The following is a 25,408-nucleotide window of genomic DNA, read 5'->3' as shown; positions in this document are numbered from 1 at the left end:
GGAACAAACATCGCTATCAGTTCAACTTTTCCACTCTTTCGTAATTTATCATCAACACTAGTCACTCACTTTCCATCTACTAGTATTACTTACTACTCCAAGGACCCATGGGACTGATCACCCTCACCTCGATCCTCCGTCGATGGGGACAAAGTCAGATACCTCTCATTTAAATATCTGCATGTTAACAGCCTCGACCCGAAAACGCTATCCTAACGCGCGTCATTCCGATCAGGCACTAGCCAGAAGTGAAAGACGGACTGCTCTCAAATGAGAATCTGTTTGTATGCGGTAACAACCGCGGCCATCTTAGCAGTCCTAGCTCACCCCCGATTTGCGTGGACTCGCCCCGAAAATCTAGTTCCAAAGTGCAGATTCGCTTTATTTCCATTTTTTTCAAAAAGACACAATTCTTTTAATGGTAACAATACAGTTCGTAGTCTAACCCTCAGCAAATTAGTAAATCTCACGTTTTTTACTGTATCGTATCCAGAGAGGGAGGGGCATAATGTAAATGCATATTCCAACAGCTTGCCTGTTCAAAAAACATCATATTGCCAGTAAGAGACCTCTCATTGTATTGGATTTACCATGACTACTTAGTGGTGCAAAACCAAACAGCTTGTATTTTGCAGATCTTGATACTAGAAACCTCAAGAGGTGTTTCCAGTTCGCATCTTCTATTCATCCAATTCTATCATTTTCTGCTTAACCCATAAAGATGGAACCATGGGATGGAATCATTTAGACCCCTAGTGCTACTTTTCAGTCTGTTAACCCACCGTTGTTCTCTGATAAACAAAAAGTTGGCGATATCAACTGTATTGGGAGGTATAAAAGGTTTATCCAATACTGTCCACCTTAAATCATGCTCATTATGTTTATTTTGGTGGAAATGTGCTGTCAATTTTGTATTTGTCTTACCGCAACGTATTGTACTGAGATGCTCCAAAATGCGCGTCTTTACTCGGCGCGTGGTCATTCCAACGTACAATAGGTTGCACGGACACCGGATCATGTAAATCACATTCACAGTGTTGTCCCCGTTCACTGAAAGAAAACTTACCGTACGGTCAGTTCCTGCGTCTCCGCAGGAACTGTTCCAATATTGGAGACTACAAAAAAGAGGCGAGTATTTTGAGTGAAAAATTGAAATCTAGAGACTACCCTGAACCTGTTATTTCCAAGGCACAGAAAAGAGCGAGAAACTGCAATAGGGAATCCCTCCTACAAACACAAAATAAGGAAATGGTTGAGAGCAGTATTTGCGTTACAACATTTAGCACAGCATCCAATTGTGTAAAAAAATAGTACAAAAAAACTGGAGGATTCTGAACTCAAATGGGCTACAACAACCTTTCCCACTATTCTCTTTTTAAAAAAGTGCCAGCAGAAAAGACACCATTGTAAATACACGCCCACGAACAACAAGGGCTGACGACAGGGGCTGCCATCAAGGACAATTTTTACCTCCTGTAATGGGACACTATGCTTGTGGCTCATGTAGGGCTTGCCCTTTGTCGCTGAATGGGAAAAAGGTGGAGATCGGTACAGAACACCCCTGGGAACAAAGGAAACATACTACATGCAACACTGAGAATGTGATTTACATGATCCGGTGTCCGTGCAACCTATTGTACGTTGGAATGACCACGCGCCGAGTAAAGACGCGCATTTTGGAGCATCTCAGTACAATACGTTGCGGTAAGACAAATACAAAATTGACAGCACATTTCCACCAAAATAAACATAATGAGCATGATTTAAGGTGGACAGTATTGGATAAACCTTTTATACCTCCCAATACAGTTGATATCGCCAACTTTTTGTTTATCAGAGAACAACGGTGGGTTAACAGACTGAAAAGTAGCACTAGGGGTCTAAAGGATTCCATCCCATGGTTCCATCTTTATGGGTTAAGCAGAAAATGATAGAATTGGATGAATAGAAGATGCGAACTGGAAACACATCTTGAGGTTTCTAGTATCAAGATCTGCAAAATACAAGCTGTTTGGTTTTGCACCACTAAGTAGTCATGGTAAATCCAATACAATGAGAGGTCTCTTACTGGCAATATGATGTTTTTTGAACAGGCAAGCTGTTGGAATATGCATTTACATTATGCCCCTCCCTCTCTGGATACGATACAGTAAAAACCGTGAGATTTACTAATTTTCTGAGGGTTAGACTACGAACTGTATTGTTACCTTTAAAAGAATTGTGTCTTTTTGAAAAAAATGGAAATAAAGCGAATCTGCACTTTGGAACTAGATTTTCGGCGAGTCCACGCAAATCGGGGTGAGCTAGGACTGCTAAGATGGCTGCGGTTGTTACCGCATACAAACAGATTCTCATTTGAGAGCAGTCCGTCTTTCACTTCTGGCTAGTACCTGATCGGAATGATGCGCGTTAGGATAGCGTTTTCCGGTCGAGGCTGTTAACATGCAGATATTTAAATGAGAGGTATCTGACTTTGTCCCCATCGACGGAGGATCGAGGTGAGGGTGATCAGTCCCGTGGGTCCTTGGAGTAGTAAGTAAGACTAGTAGATGGAAAGTGAGTGACTAGTGTTGATGATAAATTACGAAAGAGTGGAAAAGTTGAACTGATGGCGATGTTTGTTCCTTCCATCTCGTTTTGTAACTAGAGTGTGACTACAGGACCACGGTCCATCGCCGGTCCCGGGTTTGGAGACTTTCTAATAAACCCTTGTAAGTCCGGTTTTACAACATCTCACATACCTCGCGGTAGTCGCACGTACTTTGGGGCGATAAGTGGGCAACAACATGGCTTTTTTAGCACCACAGAGTTGTGTTCGAACTTCAGGCTGGGCGATAAGATGTGTGTTTTCCTCGCATTAGGGGGAATAATGGATACCGTTCTATTACGCACTGTGTCAGTTGTACTTTAGCGGTGGAGTGAGGTGTTTGCTCATGGGAAACACGATACTCGGTGGCATTTTAATTTAGGAGAAAGCTGTTACTTTTATGAAAGGTATATGATAGAAGTAGAACGACAATAAATAAGCTCTACTTTTTTTCAGAAATTGTTTACTCTTGGAAATTGTTCAGAGTACAGTACAAAAAACGACAAGCGGCTGCCTGTCGTCTGAAGGTAACGAATCCTCAATTAGGGGTTAGACTATAAAAACCTTAGGGACCAACACCCTGACGAATGCCAGTACGACTCTTGTGAGCGTTTGAGTTGGCAGAAACATGTTGGTACAAGCAGCTGGGATTTAGGGGTCTTTACCTCCCCAAAAGAATCCCAACAGTTTACTTTTAAATTCTGCCAGGAGGTGACAGGAATAAAATTGCATACAGTCTCCCCCTAGGTAGTTTTAGTATATATGTCTGCACATCTTTGGTCCCTTCTTGAGGAAATATTTTTCCTTACTTCGTTTGTTGTCTTTATTTGTATTTGTTATCACCTTTCATCTTTCTGTGACCTCACCACTATTTTCTTCATCTCTAAAAAACATTGCGCTCCGCCCTCTGTGTTGGTCTGCACGGGGGCGTTTGACGCAGCCCAATGATGAAGCATGACACTGCAAAGTGTGTGAGGGCAGTATTATAAGAATATTGCTTTTTCCTTTTCACTAACACTTTAGGTTCTGGTAGTAAGGGATAACAGTGTGAGTCTTTCCCACTATCATGGTTACCTGTTATTAAAAAGTTTGGGTAGTTCTTCTCTACATAGTGCACCATCACACATGACATGTGTACACAGCTCATCACACATCTATTGGCTTCACACCTCAGGAGTCATGTGCCACATCACAGCCTGACACACCTATGCCCGACACATGTAGTACTGCACAGACAATGCCTTGATGTCCAGCCTTGGACAAGTATGACAGCTCAATTCCTTTCTGTGTGCCGCCTGTCACCACTGTCAGGTGTGAAAAGCACCGTACATATGCTCTGAGGGCGTGTGTACGGTCCCTATCACTATGGGAGTGCTGGCATATGCGTACGCCATAGTAATATGGACCATACACGCGTGTGTACGGTCCCTATCACTATGGGAGTGCTGGCGTATGCGTACGCCATAGTAATAAGGACCGTACACGCGTGTGTACGGTCCCTATCACTATGGGAGTGCTGGCGTATGCGTACGCCATAGTAATACAGACCGTACTCTTCGTGTACTGCTTAGAGGTGCTGTACATAATCGTGGTGTAGCTTGTGATGCACAGTGTGAGCCTGGATCATTGATTGTGTCGCACCCCTCCTGCCACCTGTGTACTTTCAATGTCACCTAGTGCATTTGCCCTTCCCCAGAGGATAATGTCACTATGACAAAGGTGCAATGAGTTGCCTGCATACTATGCCTAATTTGTAATATGTGTGTCTCTGTGACATTGATGAGGTGGATTAAAGTATTGTCACTTTTGCATCCTCACAGGTAGGCGTCTATGCCAAGGGAGATGTCTGGAAGCAAGCCGTCAGTGCCGTGAGGAAGACGGAGGGTCGGAAGCGGCGCCTAGCCCATGTGAGGAAACGCTGGCAGGATATCCGGTGCTGGGCAAAGAGGATCGCACGGGTCCTGCTGGGGGACTCACCTGAGAGCCATAAGAACCGTGGGCGCCGGCGTCTGACCCACATCCAGAAGCGTGTGCTGGCGGTGGTCTTCCCTGACTTGGATAGGCGCTTACAGGAGAAGCAGCAGCAGGAAGGGGGTAGGTACATGTGTGTTTGTTGTGTGTCACCAGCTTTTGGAAGTGCGCAGTTGCATGGATACACTGCCCGGGTTTAAATGTGCAGTGCATATCCTGTTCCCCAAAGTAAACCGGTGCTGTTCTTCCTCCCTTCCCCTCCTTGCCATGTGTTCCCTGGTCTGTGTGTAGTCACTCTTGCACAAGGTTATCTAGGCTACCAGTTTATCCAAGTGCCCAATGCTTTCAGCATCATGTGTGGGGGTGGTGTGTAACAGGTTTTGGGACCTTGCCTGTGCCCTGTCCAGTTCAGTCATTGTGGGGTCCATGTTAGTTGGCACTGATGGTGAGTCCCGACATAGCAGTGTGTCTTAAAAGTGTACTGCCTTACAGCATACATCTCCGATGTTGTGCCCTCTGAAATGATGTGCTTGAGTGTGAGATATGCATAGTGCAGGGATGGTGGCTTGTGTTGCAGTCATATCCATACAGGACCATGGAGGAGTGTGGCCACTACAGTCCCCTGGGGCACCTTTTCCTAGGTATCATGTGTGTCATCCAACAATGTGGACATTCTCTATGTCTTCGGCATAGATTGGGCTCTGTGGCATTGTACCCTGGCCTCATTTGTATTTACGTAAACTGTGCTACATGTGTCCACTGTACAGGGTGACCCAATTTTGCTTGTGCATACTGTGTCTGTCAATGATATATTTCGACAGGCGCACCAGGGGTATTTTGTGTACAATCTGGATTTATTGCAGGCCATGTGTTTTCATCCCAGAGTAAGAGGTGTAAGTACTTCCACTGTCTCAATCACATTGTCTCAGGTAGGGGGTGGTTTGTGCGGGCAAGGCCTACATGTCAAAACCTGAAGTCTCCTTGCTAGGTCTGGCCTGTGTGTGATGTTTGTCTGGACATACACTCAAGGTGCAGTGACCCAGTTATGTTGGGCATGGTTTAATGTATTACCTTTGCAGCATGTGCCAAAAGTTAAGAGACATGGTTCCTGCTCATCCCTTTTGTGGCAACGCTGTGTGGTGCAGATGCTGTGCTCGATTGTCCCCAGAGCCTGGCTCTTCTGTCCAATTTGATATCAAGTTATTTGCTGTTGTGTCATGCTCTCCATTGTTTCTCAGTGGCATGGTGGGTCAACCAACAGTGTGTTGCAGGGCCTACATATGTGCATAGTATTGTAGATGTTACTCATGTTGCTTTTCAGGCTATGCACTGTGACCTATGTAGATTTGACTCATGTGACATATGTATACAGGTACACAAACAAACAACATCTTTATTTAGATATAACACAGATATCTTTAAAAGAGATTACAAATCAATATTAAAAGAAGAAAAGAAAACAACTATTTTAAAATACAGAAAGAAGAATAGAAGACAAGCAGCGGTTCAATTACCATATTTGAAGTAGAAATTTTCCGCATCTTAGATCTGTAGTTCAAGACTTAATAACAAGCATTTAAAAAACTGTTCAGACATTTTTGATGCACTAATTATAAAAATACAGGATACATATTAAAAACTGAGCAGTATCCTAAAAAATAGAATTTAGTGTATTGGCATATCCAAGTGCAGAGCATAATGATCGTCCTATACAACATCCCTAAAATCTTTGTTAGCTAGTCTCTTTTTTGCCTAGAGTACGATATGCACACTGAATAAAATTGGTTAAACCCAGATTTAGGGCTGTATTTTCGGGGTTCAGGGTCGCGATAATGGCTTGCCTACAAGTCCGAACTCCCAGCCTGTTCCACTCAGCTTTGAGTTTACTCCTGCGTTGGAGGTAAAAAGCTGGGCAGAGACAAACCACATGTAACAGAGTTTCAGCTGTCTTGCCACACCCTCTGCAGATTGTATTTTCTGTAACACGTCGCCAGGGGGGCAGATCTTGCAGGAAATGCCAATCGCCCGTTCTTATTGCCATGAAACTGCGTTTTAAATATAATGAGTATGTACAGGACAAGTAAGTTGCAGGGGCTACTCGTCTATATGAATTTACAAGTGCCCAGGCATGGCTGCGTTTGGTAAAAAGTGCTTTATCCCTTATTAGAGAACTCAGTCTCACACATTTTTTAATTCCAGATTTAAATGCTGGCCGGCTAGGGTTGAGGGCCCATAGCTCACTCACCGACATTTGATGGGTATAGTCTTTAAATAGACAACCAAACGTACCTCCAGGGTTCTTTTGGGTGATTTCGAGCCAGACTAAGGATTCTAATGTGCCTGGATCTGCTTGCCTCAATTTATGGCAGAGATTTAAATATGTGCCCATATTAGAAACATCGTAATTCAGTATCCCCAGTTCTAATCTTACCTGGGCGGGGGATGCAGAGTTTGGCAAGTGGAGTACCTTTTTGTAGATTTTAGTCGTATGTTGATTTAGAGCAGTGTTCAGCTTGCCCCTAAATATCTCTATACCATATGATAGGGTGGGGCCAATTTTTGCTCTCAGAACTTCTAAGAGTGGTGAAAGAGTTGGGCCAGAGATGTTTTTCGAGAGCTTTGCTAGTGAAACCGCATGGGTCATAGCTTTAACTGCAATCTCATTACGGTGTTTAATAAGATTAGCCCTAGAGTCCAAATGGACACCTAGGTACTTATACGAGTGTCCTACAGAAAGGCTTATGTTATTGTAAGACCAACCTCCTGTTGTTAGCCGTTTCTGACCAAATGGGATGACTTGAGTTTTCTTTAGATTTACCTCTAGTTGGTTAATGGTTGTATAGATGTACAATTTGTCAAGAAGTCTTTGAAGGCCGACCCTGGTGAGGCTAAAGAGGACTAGGTCATCGGCGTATAAAAGATTACTTAAGGCCGAGCCTCCTACCTTTGGGGGATGGCTGTTAATTCCGTCCAGTATAGATGACAAGTCTGCTATAAACAGATTGAAGAGCATGGGGGCCAGCACACATCCCTGCTTCACGCCTCTTGACGTCAAGATTTTCCTTGAGAGATGCGTGCCGGACCCCAGCCTAACCCTGACCCAGGTTCTGGAGTGGAGTTGTATAATTGCCTCCAATAGTTTATCGGGGATCCCCCAATTCCTCAGCTTTGCCCATAAAGCAGCCCTCAGAACCCTGTCAAACGCTGCTTTAAAGTCGACAAAGCAGCAAAACACAGTTCTTGATGTGGAGAGTGCTTTGTCGACGATGGTTGACAGTGCTAGTAAGTTGGTAGATGTCCCAGAGTTAGCAATAAAACCTGTTTGATTGATTGGTATCAGTTTAAGGTCCTTTGCCCATTGCCTCAGCTCCTCCAACAGGAGACCTGCGTAATGTTTCGCCTCAATATCCAGCAGTGCGATAAGTCTATAATTATTGGGAGAGGCGTGGGAGCCTGATTTGTAAATGGGTTGGATTATTGCACCCCGCCATGAGTCTGGGATTGTTGCAGTTCTCAGGGCAAAGGTAAAAAGATTTGTCAATGGACCTGACCAGAGTGCCACATCAGATTTAAACAAGTTATGTGGCAGGCCGTTTGGGCACGGGGCTCCATCTGATCTTGCTCTTGACACAGCAGTAGCAACCCTTTCTTGTGACATCTGAAAGCCCTCGTTGTCGGTGTCTGAGAGCTCTATCAAGGTGCTCTTCTTATTATAGTCTGTTGCTTTCACTCTTGCGGAGCTACCTCCTATAGCACCTAGACATTCCGGGGAGCTAAAATGATCGGTAAGAAAGGCAACCCAATCCGATTCTTGAATGTTGGAAGATCCAAAGCTCAATGGGCTCGAATTGAATTGGTTGATTAGGGACCAGAATTATCGTGAGTTTCGGCTCTTACTCTCGCATACTAATTTACACCAGAATTGATTATCGTGTATCCGTTTGTCCTCAGTGATCGCCAGCCTGAATGATTTTTGAGCTGCCTGATATTGTTTTAAGCATTCGCCGTTCCCTGGCATTTTTGCCAGTAGTCGCAAGGCATTGTTTCTGGCTTTCTTAAGTGCCTTCGACTGTTGTGAGAGTGCAAACTGGCGTGAAAGGGATCGCCTTGGGAAAGGCTTATTTTTTGGGAAAAGATCAATCAAGTGTGAGCAGAGCATAGACCATGTCGCTATCGGGGAGGCATCCTGATCTATTCCACTTCTTATAAACTCCATGCTTACATGTAAGATCTTTGGGCTGATGTCTTCACTCCATGTCAGGCGCTTTAGGTTTTCGGAGTATATTCCCCTGCTGGTTAAGAGTGCAGATTTATGCTTCACTGGTTTTGTTTCGAAAGCTATAACCTGCGGCCGATGATCACTTTCAGTTCGTGGGTGTATACTAAAGCTGACCAAAGATTGAAGCAAAGCTGAATTGCAATTGGAATAATCCAGATAGGATTGTTTCTTTCCATTTGTCCAAGTCCAATTAGGGGGGGTATCGCCCACCGACCTTCCATTAATGATCAGGTAACCTGCACTATAGAGACGCGTCACACAGAGGTGACCCAAACTGCAGTAAGCTTGATTTGCCGGTTTGGTTTGTGACTCTGCCTCATTCAAGGGAAATAGAAAAGGCCCCTCAGATTCTGTTCGCTGCCCCTGGAATAGATTGGTATTAAAATCCCCAGTATGTATACAGGTGTCTGATTATTTCCTGTCTCTTCACCTTGCCCACAGCATCGTCGGGGGACTCCGAGGGAGACACTGGCATGGACCTTGAGGAGGGAGCGAGCACCAGTGCCAGCAGTGCTGTCCAGTCTGGCACATCGAGTGGCACGGAGGCCGAGGGGAGTGAGGCGGAGGACCTGTCCAGTCCCACGACTGACTATGAAGCTGACGGGTCCGAGGCTGAGCTCTCAGAGGGGGCGGAGGCTGCTCCCACAGCTGAAAGCAGCACTCCATCTCTACCCGCCCCCTCCATTCCCATCACCGGCCTCCCACTTGCTCGTGTCCCTTCCCGCCATGCTAGGTCACCACGTGTCTCCTTCTTGCCAGGCACCGCACCCCCTGTCTCCACTGCTGCCGTGAATGCCGAGTCTGTGGACATCCTGCGGCAGTTGCAGGTTGGTCAGACAGCGATGCTTAATGTCCTCCATGGCCACACCCGAGTGCTCAACCAGATGGAGGCATACATGGAGGGCATTTCAGCTGCACAGTCTGACCAACGCAACTTGCTGAGGTCCATAGACTCGACACTGACTGCAGCAGTGGGTCTCCAGCAGTGCTTCGTACCCCCCCTACCCCTGCACCATCCACACTTCCCACTCCCATGCCTGTCCCAAGCACACCCAGATGTCCCCATGCACGCACCCCACCAGACACAGGCACCACACCACCAGGGAAGGCCAAGCGCACACCTCCTGTCACGCACACACAGGGTGAAGTAGGCACACCCACTGGGTCGGGGGGCAAACGGAAGACACGCCGCCACAGTGGGAGTCCACATTCCTCACAACCCACTCCCTCCGAATCCACTCCCCTCAGCTCTCCTGGCTAAGAGTCGGACACAGAGTCAGTCCTGCCCAGTCTGTCCATCAGCCCCAGTGTGGCACCACCCCGCAAGCGGTGGAGGCAGGACATCGGCAGGGGAGTTGAGTCCCACCCCCTGTCCACACCCTCCCCCAGTAGCGCTGCGACCCATCCCTCTGACCCCCCCCTCCTTGGGGCCTGTGGTTCCTTCGGGTGCAGGGGAGACGCTGGGGGACCTTGCAACCGTGTGCAGCGCCATTCTCACCACCACCTTTGGCGCTGCCCCACCCCCTGTGGTAGAGTCCTCCGTCCCTGCACCCACAACACCTACCCTTGCCCCTCCTGTCCCTGTGGTGCCTGGTCCTTCCCCCCCTATATGATGCCCCCCCCTGTAGAAGACAAGGAAGTCTGAACTGTGCAGGCAAGCTAGGGGACACGCGTCCCAATGTGTCCCCCACCAGTATTTGTACTATGGACTGCCCTATGGGCCTTGTACATATTGAACTTTTAAGAGAAAAAATTATTTAATGCTGAATAAAGCAATGTTTTTTTTCCTTTGAACACTACTGCTTTTCTGCTATTGCTGTTGGTGGTGCTGCTCCATGATTTGGGTTGGTGATAATGTGTTAGGTGTCCGGGAAATGTAGTAGTGTGCTGGTCATGGGGTGGACCCTGGTATCTGTGTGCCATCACAAGGTATTTGCTAAATATCTTTGTTCATGTAAGCTGTTACTGCATGGTGAAATTTTCCCAAGGTGTGTTCCTTCCTCTGTGTACCCTGACATCTTCCCTGCAGGGTGTTTTCAATATGTTGTGCTGAGCTGTGTCTACATTTCCTTGGTGTGTGACGGATCCCTTCATGCATGCTCAGCAATGTCTCCACCTGCATCGTTTGTGGCATCCTTGGTCACTGTACTTGTGTATGGAGTATATTGACATGACTTCATGTGGACATGTTCCCTTTTCGGCACTATGCATGTGTGTACTCCCAGCCTCGCACACATGTGTTACGTGTTCTGCAGGGTCTTTGAGCACCTGACTGACAATTGTGGGCATTGCATCTGTGGGTACTCCACCGTTTTCTTTACATGGGCACTGCTGGGAGGACTCTGCACCCACCCCTCCTATGTCTGGGCACTGCTGGGAGGACTCTGCACCCACCCCTCCTATGTCTGGTCACTGCTGGGAGTGATAGGCACCCACCCCTCCTATGTCTGGGCAATGCTGGGAGGACTCTGCACCCACTTCTCCCATGACTGGGCACTGCTAGGAGGACTCTGCACCCACCCCTCCTATGTTTGGGCACTGCTGGGAGGACTCTGCACACACCACTCATATGTCTGGGCACAGCTGGGCGGACTCTGCACCCACCCCTCCTATGTCTGGGCACTGCTGGGAGGAGTTTGCACCCACCCCTCCTATGTCTGGGCACTGCTGGGAGGACTCTGCACACACCCCTCCTATGTCTGGGCACTGCTGGGAGTGATAGGCAACCACCCCTACTATGTCTGGGCACTGCTGGGAGTGATAGGCACCCACCCCTCCTATGTCTGGGCACTGCTGGGAGGACTCTGCACCCACCCCTCCCATGTCTGGGCACTGCTGGGAGGACTCTGCACCCACCCCTCCTATGTCTGGGCATTGCTGGGAGGACTCTGCACCCACCCCTCCTATGTCTGGGCACTGCTGGGAGTTATAGGCACCCACCCCTCCTATGTCTGTGCACTGCTGGGAGTGATAGGCACCCACCCCTCCTATGTCTGGGCACTGCTGGGAGGACTCCGCACACACTACTTCTATACCTGGGCACTGCTGGGAGGACTCTGCACAAACCACTCATATGTCTGGGCACTGCTGGGAGGACTCTGCACCCACCCCTCCTATGTCTGGGCACTGCTGGGAGGACTCTGCACACACCCCTCCTATGTCTGGGCACTGCTGGGAGTGATAGGCACCCACCCCTCCTATGTCTGGGCACTGCTGGGAGTGATAGGCACCCACCCCTCCTATGTTTGGGCACTGCTGGGAGTGATAGGCACACACCCCTCCTATGTCTGGGCACTGCTGGGAGGACTCTGCACCCACCCCTGCTATGTCTGGGCACTGCTGGGAGGTCTCTGCACCCACCCCTCCTATGTCTGGGCACTGCTGGGAGTGACAGGCACACACCCCTCCTATGTCTGGGCACTGCTCGTGTGTAAGGGTAGTGTCAGACTACATTTTTAACATTTCCTGTTTTCTATTTTCTTTAAAGTTAATTTGCGCCGCTTTTCCCTGTTTTTATTTACCCTCTTTCTTGCACTATAAATTGGTTCCCTCACCGCTGCTTAGCGGGTTATCCCCAGCGCGTTAGGCGCCTGGAATTGTGCTCTTTTAACAGGCGCCATCTTGGATAGGGAAGGCTGCTAGTTTTCTAGGCGTCCCAGCGCTCCTGTTTGCAGGTGGTTCCTGAGCACAGGCAATTACATAGGGAGCCTTTATAAAGGGCCCTCTAGGTTGGTCTTGCATCCTAAGGCTGCTCGTGTGTAAGGGTAGTGTCAGACTACATTTTTAACATTTCCTGTTTTCTATTTTCTTTAAAGTTAATTTGCGCCGCTTTTCCCTGTTTTTATTTACCCTCTTTCTTGCACTATAAATTGGTTCCCTCACCGCTGCTTAGCGGGTTATCCCCAGCGCGTTAGGCGCCTGGAATTGTGCTCTTTTAACAGGCGCCATCTTGGATAGGGAAGGCTGCTAGTTTTCTAGGCGTCCCAGCGCTCCTGTTTGCAGGTGGTTCCTGAGCACAGCCCTATATATTCCCGCCATGCTGACGCGCAGCGTGATCGCGCAGCGTGTTCGCCGTAATCCCGCCGGAGTCACGCCAGAGTCCAGCCCGTCTGCGCCCGTCCGCGCTGAGGACGGGCTGGATGGCGGAGGAGTAGATGACTGCGTGCGGGTGAAATCGAGGTCAGTATATACGTGGCAAGATCTTGCATTATTAAAACCGTCCACACTCCCTTGCCATCATAGGTATGCTCCTGAGGGATTTTTGATATCCCCAACCTGTCCCTGTTTTGGTCCCCCTGTTCTGCGAGTATCCCCATTAGCTGAGGCCCAGAGGCCCAAATTCGACTCTAGGGCTAGGACTCACACGGGTTTCCTTTTGAATGCGAGGTCCTTGGTTAAAAATAATCTAGCTTTTAAGGATTTCGTGTTGTCCAGAGTCCCGGACTGGGTTTTCATAACTGAGACCTGGGCAAAGGATTCCTCTGGTCCTGATCTCGTGGAGGCGGTTCCCGATGGCTATATTTTAGTCAGAATGGACAGAACGGGCCGGATGGGGGGAGGGATTGGTATCTTGCACAGGGACCATCTGACCTGTCACATCATTCCCCTAGATGATCATCAGGAGTCCTTTCAGGCTCTCCAATTTTCTATTAATGGGGATTATGGAGTGCCGTTTAAGGGCCTCCTGATCTACAGACCCCCAGGGAGCAAAGTAGACTTCTGTAGTCAAATGCTGGAGGTCCTAGAACCACACTTCGGTTGTGACCATCTCACCGTTCTGGGGGATGTAAATTTTCATCTAGAGAAGGTGGATTTGCCCGAAACCCAGTCTCTTTTGGATACTTTCTCGGGGTGCGGTTTGACACAGCTAGTCAGAGGCCCCACACATTTGGCTGGCCATACGCTGGATGGGGTTTTCTCCAACGACATGCGGTTGGTCACTGAATTGCCTATCCCCCTTTCATGGTCAGACCATTATGCAATTCCTCTGGTCCTTACAACCTCTCTGTCCAGTAATAGGGGTAATTTGCCTTCCAAGTTTGAACGAAGACGTAACTTAAAAAAGTTATCCAATAATCTACTCGCTCCCAAGCTTGCAGGGCTTTTGATCGCCCCGGGGGAGGAGGTAACATCGGCGGTGGAAAGGCTGGAGAATGGGGTTACTTTAGCCCTGGACGAACTTGCACCGGCCATCTTGTGCTATTCGGCCAGAAGAACTCCATCCGCCCCTTGGTTCTCGGAACCACTCAGATTACTTAGGCAGGGATTACGGCGACAGGAGCGTCGTTGGCGGTCCAGTGGGTATGTGTGTGAGAGGGACAGACATAAAACTATGTTGAGGCTATATAAGAAGGAGGTAATAAAAACCAAACAAGAATATTTTACCTCTCTTACTGCCTCACTTTCCTCACCTAAAGATCTTTTTAAAATCGTGGACACGCTTACCTCACTAAAGATGCCAGACCCGGTGGTGAGCTCACAACAGCTGTGCAATGATATTGCACAATTCTTCAACACCAAGATTGTGGATATTTATTCAGCTCTGGAGCTACAAAGGGTGACTCTATCTATCCCCTTAGACTGTGTTCCGCCATCTTTATCTGAGGAGGTGCCCTCTGGAAGTTTGTCTAGTTTTCCCTCTCTTTCCCTACTGGATCTTGAAGGCCTCTTGACCAAGGTCAGGTCGGGTTCCCCATTAGACCCCTGCCCCCTTAAATTCCTCAAACAGTGTAAAGACTGTCTTCTTCCACCATTATTGGGTGTGATGAATGGGGCAGTTAAGGAAGGGACCTTCCCCCTTCAGTGGAAGAAAGCGGTGGTCAAGCCTCTTTTAAAAAAACCCTCTCTTGACCCGGGTGTGCTTAAGAACTTCCGCCCTATCTCGTTGCTTCCAGCTCCTGCCAAGATGCTGGAAATCCATCTAAATAAGCATCTTGTTGATTTTCTGGAAGCCCATGATAAGCTGGACCACTCGCAGCACGGCTTCAGGAGAGAACACAGTACCGAGTCTGCCCTTACTATCGTGCTCGACACCATTCGCACTAGGGTTGATAAGGGACTGACTACTCTCCTCATCCTCTTGGATCTCTCGGCTGCTTTTGATACCCTGTCTCCCTCAGTATTAACATCAAGGCTGAGGGAGATCGGGGTCAAGGGCACAGCACTTAGTTTGCTGACATCTTTTCTTAATCAGAGGGAACAGAGGGTAAAGCTGGGGGATTTTCTGTCTCCATCCCTTCCTGTGCTTTGTGGGGTCCCTCAGGGGTCGGCTTTAAGTCCGACCCTCTTTAACATCTATGTTACCCCACTGGCCAGGCTTATTAGATCTTTTGGGATGGAGGTTATCTCCTATGCTGACGACACACAGATTCTGCTGTCCTTTACCCAACCCACTATCCAGGCTGCCTCCAATTTTAAAAACTGTTTGAAGGCAGTCGCTCAATGGATGGTGGGTAATTCATTGAAATTCAATGGGGATAAGACAGAGTTTCTGGTGTTCGGGGGAAAGGAGGATTTCTGGTCAGCTGATTGGTGGCCGCCCTCTATGGGGGTGTGCCCTACACCGTTGACCCTGGCCAAAAATCTGGGCGTTTTGATCGATCCCCTTTTGAGGATGGATCAACAGGTAAGCAGGACCATCTCCACCTGCTGGGGACTGATAAACATCTTACGGAGGATCAGGCACTATCTGTCTTTCCAGGCCAGGAAACAAATTGTCCTGGCATTGATTGGGTCCAGACTTGATTATTGCAATGCTCTTTATTTGGGCATCAATAAGGGCTTGGTGACCCGTCTACAGATGGTGCAGAACGCTGCCGCTAGACTGGTCCTGGACCTGCCTAAACGGGCCAAGACTCATCAGGCAAGAAGGACCTTGCATTGGCTCCCTATTGAGTCCAGGATATCCTTTAAGTCCCTGACTTTGATTTATAGAGCCTTGGCAACCAATCGGTCTGGGGGTATGAAGGATTTGCTGGTCCCCTACATTCCCCCCAGAACTCTCCGGTCGTCAAATAAACTTCTGCTTTCAGTGCCCAGGATACGTAAGGCTAGGTGGGGAGGTAGAGCTTTTTCAACTCTTGCTCCCAGGCAGTGGAATTCCCTGCCTTTGGAGATAAGATCTCTTGCATCGGCTCTGGCTTTTAGGAAGGCCCTTAAGACCTGGCTTTTTGCCAAGGCCTACGCTTAGATACGATCTGCCTCTTTTTCGAACTGTTTTGTTTAGGCGCCTTGATGCCTTCGGGCTAAGTAGCGCGATTACAAGTTTCCATTCATTCATTCATTCATTCTGCTGGGAGGACTCTGCACCCACCCCTCCTATGTCTGGGCACTGCTGGGAGGACTCTGCACACACCCCTCCTATGTCTGGGCATGTACGCTCCGTACATACACTGGTGTGGTGTGGGTACGCTCCATACATACACGGGTGGGGGTACGCTCCGTACATACACTGGTGGGGTGTGGGTACGCTCCATACATACACAGGTGGGGGTACGCTCCGTACATACACTGGTGGGGTGTGGGTATGCTCCATACATACACGGGTGGGGGTACGCTCCGTACATACACTGGTGGGGTGTGGGTACGCTCCATACATACATGGGTGGGGGTATGCTCCATACATACACGGGTGGGGGTACGCTGCGAACATACACTGGTGGGGTGTGGGTATGCTCCATACATACACAGGTGGGGGTGCGCTCCGTACATACCCGTACCCATGCTCTGCAGGCCTGGGTACGGCCCGTACCCATGCCTTTGGAACGTGTGTACGGTGCGTACCCCCATTGTTGGGGTGCTGTAGGGGTCCGCACCGTACCCAGGCCTTCAGAGCGTGGGTATGGGTCGCACCACGCGTACCCCTACATCACCCCAACAATGGCGGTATGGCCCGTACCCATTTTCTAAAGGCCTGGGTACGGGCCGTACCAGCATTGTTGGGGTGCCGTAGGGGTACAGCCCGTACCCAGGCCTTAGGTTCGTGGGTACGGGTCGTGCCACGCATACCCCTATGTCGCCCTAACAATGCTGGTACGGCCCATACCAATGCCTTTAGAACGTGGGTACGGGCCGTACCGCCATTGTTGGGGTGACATAGGGGTGGGCATGGTACGACCCGTACCCACACTCTTAAGGCCTGGGTACGGTACGTACCAGATTTGTTGTGTTGCCGGTTAGTGTCGACATCCACTTCCGTTGTGGTGGACGCTGCCCTTGTTGGACACGCCCCCACCCCCTTGAAGTGACCAGGCCCTGGAGGTCAGGTATGTGCAGGGCATGTATGAATTGTGACTTGGGTGGGGGTTCTGTTTCCTGCCCCTGCCCCCCCTTTGCCCCTGGGTGTTGTTCTGACCTTCTGCGGTGTCTGCGTCGGTACCTGTAGAGCAGGTGGACTGCTATGAGGGCCGGGATGACACGTAGGTTGGGGTCCATGGCTGTTCGTCGTGTACAGGTGCTCCTTGTGTGCGTCGTCCTGATTTCCCGGCAGTTTTTGGGTGCCGGAAAATATAATCCGTGCGGGGTGACGTGGGTACGGATCTTACTTCCTGGTTCGTGAAACGCAGCCTGAATGCGTCCTGACGTCACGTCGGCGCTGGTCCTGATCACATTCGTCTGTATTTTTTGGTCGGCCGGTGTTTTGTACGATTCGTACGGAAATAGTGTTTCCGTACGGATCGTACTTGCATATTTGTAATGTTTTGTTACCGGGTACGAGTCGGACAGAGAAAATGCTCCGTCCGACGGTTCGTACCCGGTTTTTCCAAGATCCGAATCGGCCCCTAAGTGTCTTAATTCTGGAGAAACAGTTAACTGATGCTTGATAGAAGGGTGAAGTAGAGGGATGTGCTACTTTATCAACGGAAGTCACGATTCTGTAGTGGGGCAGAGGTAAGCGCTGCTCTCGAGAAAGACAGAATTCTCGTGAGAAAGGTCTATTGCTATTCTTTGGTTAGCAAAGCGGACAATGGAGATGTTTATATGTTGTAACTAACAGAATTGTAGAAATTGAAACAAAGTCTACCGAGTAGTTTTGTGAAGGAGGGGTAGACAGGAGTCAGGAGCAGGAGCTGCTGCAGCAACTGCTGACGTCAGAAGAGACCGCGCTGGGATTGGACAGTGGGTCAGAACAGCAGAAACGCCCTGATTGGTGCGTTAGTGTGTGCCGCGCAAGGATTGGAAGAAATACAGGGTGACGTAGACGCTCCAGGATTGGTGCGTTAGTGTGAGTCGTGCTGGGATTTGAGGATTGTGACAGTGATGTAGACGCTCCAGATTGGTGCGTTAGTGAGAGTCGCGCTGCAATTGGACAAAAGATCGTATAGTTGTAGAGAAGACTAGGGATTCACGGAAGACAGGAAAATGTATTACCATGCAGTCGAAAAGAAGAAAAAGACATTGTTTAGTAAAATAAAGGGATGGTTTGTGAAGGACAAAGAGATTGTGACAAGAGAAGGACAGTCACTTCCTCCGACAAAAACCCACGCATCCTTCATGGTTGCGAAATATGGATACCATACTTGCATTTGGTTAGACAATTGGGTGAAGTATACGAGGGAGGACGGAGTTCTAGCTTTGCCAAAACATGGCTCATTTAATCTGGCTATATTAAGAAATCTGCGTGAGCGGATGATGAGTCTGGAGCCCCGACCTAGACCGACACAGTTCGAGGCGTTGATTGAGTGGGAAGATGAGATGCGTGCTTGTTTGGGGGATGGGAGGGAGGTCATGAGCAGGGAAAAAAAGAAAAGAAAAAAAAAAGAAAAAAGAGATGCATGAGCGAGAAAAACAGAGAAGTGGTGGTAGATATAGATATATGTTCGGACGACAGTATGATCGTGAAACTCATAGTGATCGAATAAGAAGGTGGCGAGACGCAAGCATGACTGAAGGACTGTTTCCCGTAAGAACTGCAGGGGAGACTGAAGGGAGAAAATGTGTAGAGAAAAGACATAATGTAGAATCTATAAGGTATGGAGCAAACGAATCCGAGGATGATGTTCTAGATGACATGTTTTACAAAAGTCCACCACCCTACAGACAGGAACCAGAGGCATTAACCCAAGGTACCCCAAAGAGAGAAACCCTGCGAATCATCAAAACAGAAGTTATGACCCCAGAGGTCAAAGGAAGTAATTCCCTTAGGGAAAGAGAGAAAGAAATAGAAAATAGGGCTGATAGTGAAAATTCGATGGAATTAGCAAAAACCACACTAGAACTAACAGAGAAGATAAGATAATTGACCAAAAATCTAGAAGCAGTCACAGTTCCTGTAACAATAGGTCCCGTTATGCCCATTTTTGAGAAGCAGAAAGAAAGCGAACATGGCCTAACAGTTCCGTATGTGAGCAATAGACAGGCTGAACAACCCCTAATGAGAGCAAGAGAGAACCCTTGGAGACATACAATGAGTGAAGGTGAACTAAATGTGTCAAATAATCCGTTCTTAAGTCCTGATTCCATAGAAAGAAACAGAATGGCAGGAGGATCAATATTAGAACCACAAAGAGTGACAGAACACGGGAGTGTAGAAAAATCCACAGGAATAACTACAGATGAATTGAGCGAATGGTTCAACGGCTTGCAGGGAAAGGAAAAAGAATCCCAAACAATTGATGTGGCAAAATTACGCATGGTACTAGAAGAATTGATAGTAGGGACAATCCCCACAGAAAAGCTGAAAAATTACCAGGATGAGGAGCTGTTGTTTTTGTGCAAAAGTGTCACTTGGAGAGCAAAGAACCTACATGACAGGCTAGAAGAAATAGCAAGCAAGATGGGAATTGACATGGACAGGGTAAAAGCTTTACAAAAGCCTTACCGAATGGATTTCACGGAAAAAGATATTGAAAACATGAATACTACAGGACGAATAGGACAGATTAAAGACATAATCACTTTGTTCAGAAAATGGGGAGATGTGGATAAATGGAAAAGTAGGTGGTATAGAAAATGAGAGGATGCCTCAGACAGAACTATTCCAGCATTTCCTGTGAGAGAAAAAGAGAATGTAGTGACAGAACTTCCTATGAGAGAGATGCCGGGAGGGGGATATGTGCATGTCCCATGGACGAGACAGGACATTTTGTCATTTACAAATTACTTCCCTCGATTGCGAGAAAAGCCCGTCGAGTGGTACAGACAAGTAGACAGATTTGTTAAATTGTCAAAAGTACTGTGGATTGACCTGAATAGCCTATTTGATATCATAGTGCCAGCAGACTTATGGGCAGAATGTAAGATAGTCATAGATTGGCCAACTAAAGAATACCCGAGAGATCCCAAAACAAGAGCACCAGACCCCGAGGTAATGAAGAAGTTATGGTATTCTTGAAAAACAAGGTACCGCCCAAAGAAACAGACTGGGTAAAAATAGATCGAACACATCAGGAAGTAAAAGAATCAGTCCATGCCTACTACAAAAGATTAATACTAGCTTTCAAGCAGTTTAGTGGAGATGAGAATCTGGGTGAAAAGGATCTGAGTCATTTTGTATACAGATTTGTATATGGTTTACGTCCTGAAATTAGCGAGATGATAAAACAGCACACAGTTGATTGGCAAAGCAAGAAAATTGACGAAATCCTGAGACATGCTAAATACTTTAGTGATGAGATTGAGGCAAAGCAACGAAAACTGAAGGAAAAGGCAATGTGGGCACAAGTGAAAGTGGCAGAAACACAGGAAGCCCAGTTAGTTGAACAAGCAAATAACTCAGGAGTTAAACCGAGATTTGGTCCAGGAAAAGGGAAAGGTAACATAGAAGTAGCTAAAAAGAAGTTTCCATGCCACAATTGCGGTAGGTTAGGGCATTGGAAATCCGAGTGTAAGTTTCCTCCAAGTACTAATAATGAAAATCCATCATTGAATCCACAGGTGCAGAGTGAGGTGGGTGGACAACAGCAGCAACAGCAGAAGGCTGTTAATCCACAGAATTAGGTGCCAAAACCGCCTTTACCACTGAGCAGAAACACCCAGAAGTATAGTAACAAATCAGGATTCTACAATGAAGAACAGGTAAACAAACCGCATCGCGCTAGCGCTGTTTCACAATATTGGCTGCGAAATGATGAGAGTCATTCAGAGGAGAACTTTTGACGATGCCGAAGGGAGGAAGAAGAGTGCGTGTTTGGCGCAACTCTAGAATTAGACCAGACAGGACCATTTGTGTATGGGAAGATTAATGATGAAAACATTACTTTTCTAGTCGACACTGGAGCTACACCATCAACTGTCAGGTCAGCTGATGTAAAGAATCTTCCTCTTTCGGATGAAACAATCCAAGTAGTTGGTGTGTCTAACACACAAATTAGAACGTACCTTACAGAACCAGTAAAGGTCAAAATAGGGACATTTTCAAACATGCATCGTTTTGTGGTGTGTGACACCAGTCCTGTGAAATTGCTAGGAAGGGATTTGTTGTGCAAAATGAATTGCACTATATTTTGTACTCCAGATGGAATAGCATTTGAGACACCAGACGAGGATGTCCTGTATAAAATGACCATAGCTAACAGAGAGAATGATGTTGCTGAAACATATGCCATATTCAATCCTGATGAATTGCCACTAGAGTTAAAACAGACAGTGAAGGCAGGAATCTGGGATTTCACTGGAGAAGATGTAGGCCTTATGAGAAATGTAGACCCAGTGAAAATTACTGTAAAAGAAGGAGTAGTTTATCCAAACATTCCACAATACAGACTGACACCCGAAATAATAGAACATCATTTCCAGTATCCTGATGTTATGCTGACGGAGAGGACGGTGACTCTGCATGATAGAACAAACTTTGACGATTTGACTGAGGAGCAGATTCTGACTTAGAAAACGACAATTAGCCAGAATAGGTAAGTATGACAATAGATGAAATTGCATTATTAAGATTTAACCTGCATTTGAATTAGATAAAAATTATTAATTAAATTAATGTCGGGTTGTTATTTCATTGAAATGTGTTATTGAATAATTTTCAGAGTGTTAAGGTCTCATTAAACTAACTTCAACAAAATTATACAATCGACCTGTTGATGGAGGAATTGCTAGGGTGATTCAGGGAAAGTGGTTCTTCCATTGAGAAAGCAGTTTGGTTCGGAACCAATGTCCCTTTGTAGGTGCGGATAGTTTGATAGAATGAATGTTGGTGTTAAGGGCCCCACCAGCGTATGATGTATATGTGTGCGTGTGACTGAGAAATCATTCTGTCCGTGGAAATAGAGGAGAATTGAGGAACCCGAACTGCACCACACCATAAGCCTAAGGCCTAGCCTCATTTGCAGCGTGAAAGCAACATCACATTTCCAGAATGCAAGCAGTTGTCAGACTAACATTAGAGATGAAAGCACCTTTGTGTCAATACATAATGCGGAAGGACATCTGCACCTCCAACCTTGGTCATGCATGCTGCCGGCACCCCCTGAGACAGATACCATAGCAGATGATGATGACTCCCACACTACGCACAGTGCTAATGAAAGAGCAACATATCCACACCAGACACACAGAAGTCCTGGCTCGAGGTACTCTTGCATGGAATGCCCTTGACCCGTACGTACACAACTACCCATACGTCCAAACGTTGCACACACACTCATTGCGCCGAGCTGTGCATGTCATCCACACAACTGCCGCATGTCAGAAGAGTGCTGGTACAACGAGAGCCACCAACACAATGGCTGGACATCCCAGGCACATGCACAACGGCTGTTACATGGAACTGTACCGTGACCGAATGCTGCCTGTTAGTGTCTGATGCATTGGTCTGCATGTTGTGGCCCTTGCCTTGCCCGTACTGACACCCACATGCAAAATAAGTATACGCAAATTCACTAGTGTTCAATTGTGATGAGTGTTGATTAGAATGACAAATCGTGTGCCTCAATGAGCATTGACCGTACACAGTGAGGATCTGACTGACGCATTTCACTGAAGGGTGAGTCCCTATTGCCAGCTCCACCTCTGTGAGCCTGACAAGGTGGTTGGGATAGTTGCAGATAGACCTGTGCTCTTACATGTCTTCAGCAATGTGAGCATGGTGTCCAACTTCTTGCCATGTGTATCAATGTGATCCATCACTACAGGCTGTGTTCACCCAGTTGAGTGTGAGTAGGTATGCAAAGAGATGTTCTGTTGTCAAATGTGATGGGGGACACTACTTTAGGTCTGCCAGCGACTTAGACATTATATATATAGCCCTATTCCTAACATTGTGTGGGGCAAAGTTGTGAAAGTGCGCAAGTGTTGTTTCTGTGCATTGAGGCCACAGATAGTACACACATTCCCAGTCATCTCACTGCCTATCTGAGTCACGATCACTCATGCGCATTGCTTTCATTTCCCAGGGTGTACCTTTTTGTTCAATCAATGTCCTTACATTCATCCATACCTTCAAACTTGATCGATTATGGACATGACACATCTCTGTCAATTTGAATGTTTTATCAACATTCATTGGGGTTGTCGGAGCTGGAGCAGTACATGGCCATGCAAACATGACATTACATTGTAGATCAGGGTTTGGCCAGGCAGAGTCATTTAGGGCTTGACAAGTACATTGGAAGAGGTAGAGGATAGTCCGCAGTGTGATTGCTGTGTCATTGTTGAGCAAACAGAATATGGCAGTCTATGTCGAGGTCCAAGGTGAGTGTCGCAGAGTGTTTCGGGGGACAGTGGGAGGTGTTGTTACATGGCATGATGCAGAGGGCAGCACCAAGATGAAACAGGGCATTTGGTGGAGAGGACTGCTATGGTCTCCTTCTCACTACACAAGTGGAATCACCTGCATCCTCATCTCTCTCTCATCTGTCTGACATGTGGGTGCTGATGTTTGGTCTGCAGCACTGTGTGCCACTGACACATCAGGGGCCGGAGATGTGTGTGTGGAAGTACCAGCAGCATTCATATGCGACTGCCTTAGTGGCAGCAATGCCGTGATGAGGATCTGCAGGGGATGCAAGATACCAACAACTTTTCGCTGGTGTGCATCTGTGGCAGCCATTGTTTCCCCATGCTTATGCTCCATGTTCGCCATTACCCTCATCATCTGCGCCAACTATCAGCTGACATCGCTGAGGCCACTCTGAGTAGACAGTTGTTCTCCTCTCAGAGGTATGTCTCCAGTGGTGTCGGGCATGGATTGTTGGACATCATGGTGTGAAATGTGGGTGTCCGTTAGTAAGTGTAAGTGGTCTCTGGTGTAACATCGACAGCCACGTATGTCATCCAGTTTGGCTGCCTGTTGTCGAACCCCACCCGCACATGTTCAGCCACCTCCTTCTGGCAGTCTAACACCTGGCCTTGGAATGCCATGCGTTCTTGGGTGAGGTGCTGGGAGACAGCCATGGTGGTGGGTGCTTCCTGCTATGTGGTCACCTCAATGCGGCTGGCCTGCACTGCTCCTGGGGGTGGGTTGCAGAGGCTGCCCACAAGATGTTGGAGGGTGTTGGGGCAAATGTCCAGGGGGTACTCTTCATCATCACTGAAGAGATGTCTGGTCTGCTCTGAGGGGGTGTTGATTGTCCCGCTGCAGTGTAAAGGCGCGATGTTGGTTGACAGTGTGTTCCATGTATGTTGACGCATTGTACATGTTTACATACAGACTGCATGACAATGTACATTGTGACTGTTTGGGAGTAGCTGATTATTTCATGCTGGACAGTGGACATTTGAACTACAACAGGGATGTGAGGTTGTACACGTGCACTCCCACCTCACAGATGTGATTGACCAGTTTCTACGCACAAGCGGAACCAGTTGTGTCCTCTGTTCTGCAGTGAAAGTAAGTGTTGCACTTCATACCACATTGTCATCAATTTTGATGTGCTGTTATTGCCATGTGTGTGTGTTGCATCGTGGGTGAGTCGCTCCTGCAGCTGTGATTTTGCTGCCCCTTATCCCTTTGGGGCTGTGTGCCTTTGACGTCTGTGCTTCCACAGTGTTGAGATGTTGCAGACTTGGCTGATTTATGCTTTTAGGCATGGTTTATCCACAGATGTGTTGTTCCCGTCAGGGGTTGTGTGTTCACATGCATGTGTCAGGGTGTGATCTGCTCCTTTCCGGATGTATTCCACACTCAGCCACCTCAGTGTCATGGCGTGCAGAATGTCATGAAAATTGGACTGCAGCCATGCTATTCATCATGCAGTGTCACTTGCATTCTCAGTGTGGCTCACAGACACGCAGATTTGCTGGTTTTCACACGTGTGCATGGGTTGGTTGTGGGATTGGTGGTTTGTGGAGGGAGACACCGTTATGCCCATAGTGGATGTGGGCCTACTTGCTGTTTGTATGTGTGCTGCAGTGTGCCAAGGCGATCAGGGACATGCTCAAGAGTCATTGTGGGTGTGCAGTGTACTCTACTTAATTGTGCATGTGTGCCATTGTGCCCATCTCCCCCTGTCCCCCAGTCCCTGTTCGGTACTCACCCTGGTGCTGTTGTGTCAGGTCATGTCGAGCAGTGTCTGGACCCCCAACTCCTGCCACCGTCTCCCCACTAATGACTGTGGACACCATTTCCTCCATCTCATCCAGCTCCTGGTGTTCCTCTGGACTGCCACCTCCAGTCTGCATTGCTG

This window comes from Triturus cristatus, chromosome 3_1 (genome assembly GCF_964204655.1).
Source record: "Triturus cristatus chromosome 3_1, aTriCri1.1, whole genome shotgun sequence".
NCBI lineage: Eukaryota > Metazoa > Chordata > Amphibia > Caudata > Salamandridae > Triturus > Triturus cristatus.
This window is presented reverse-complemented; position numbering follows the sequence as displayed.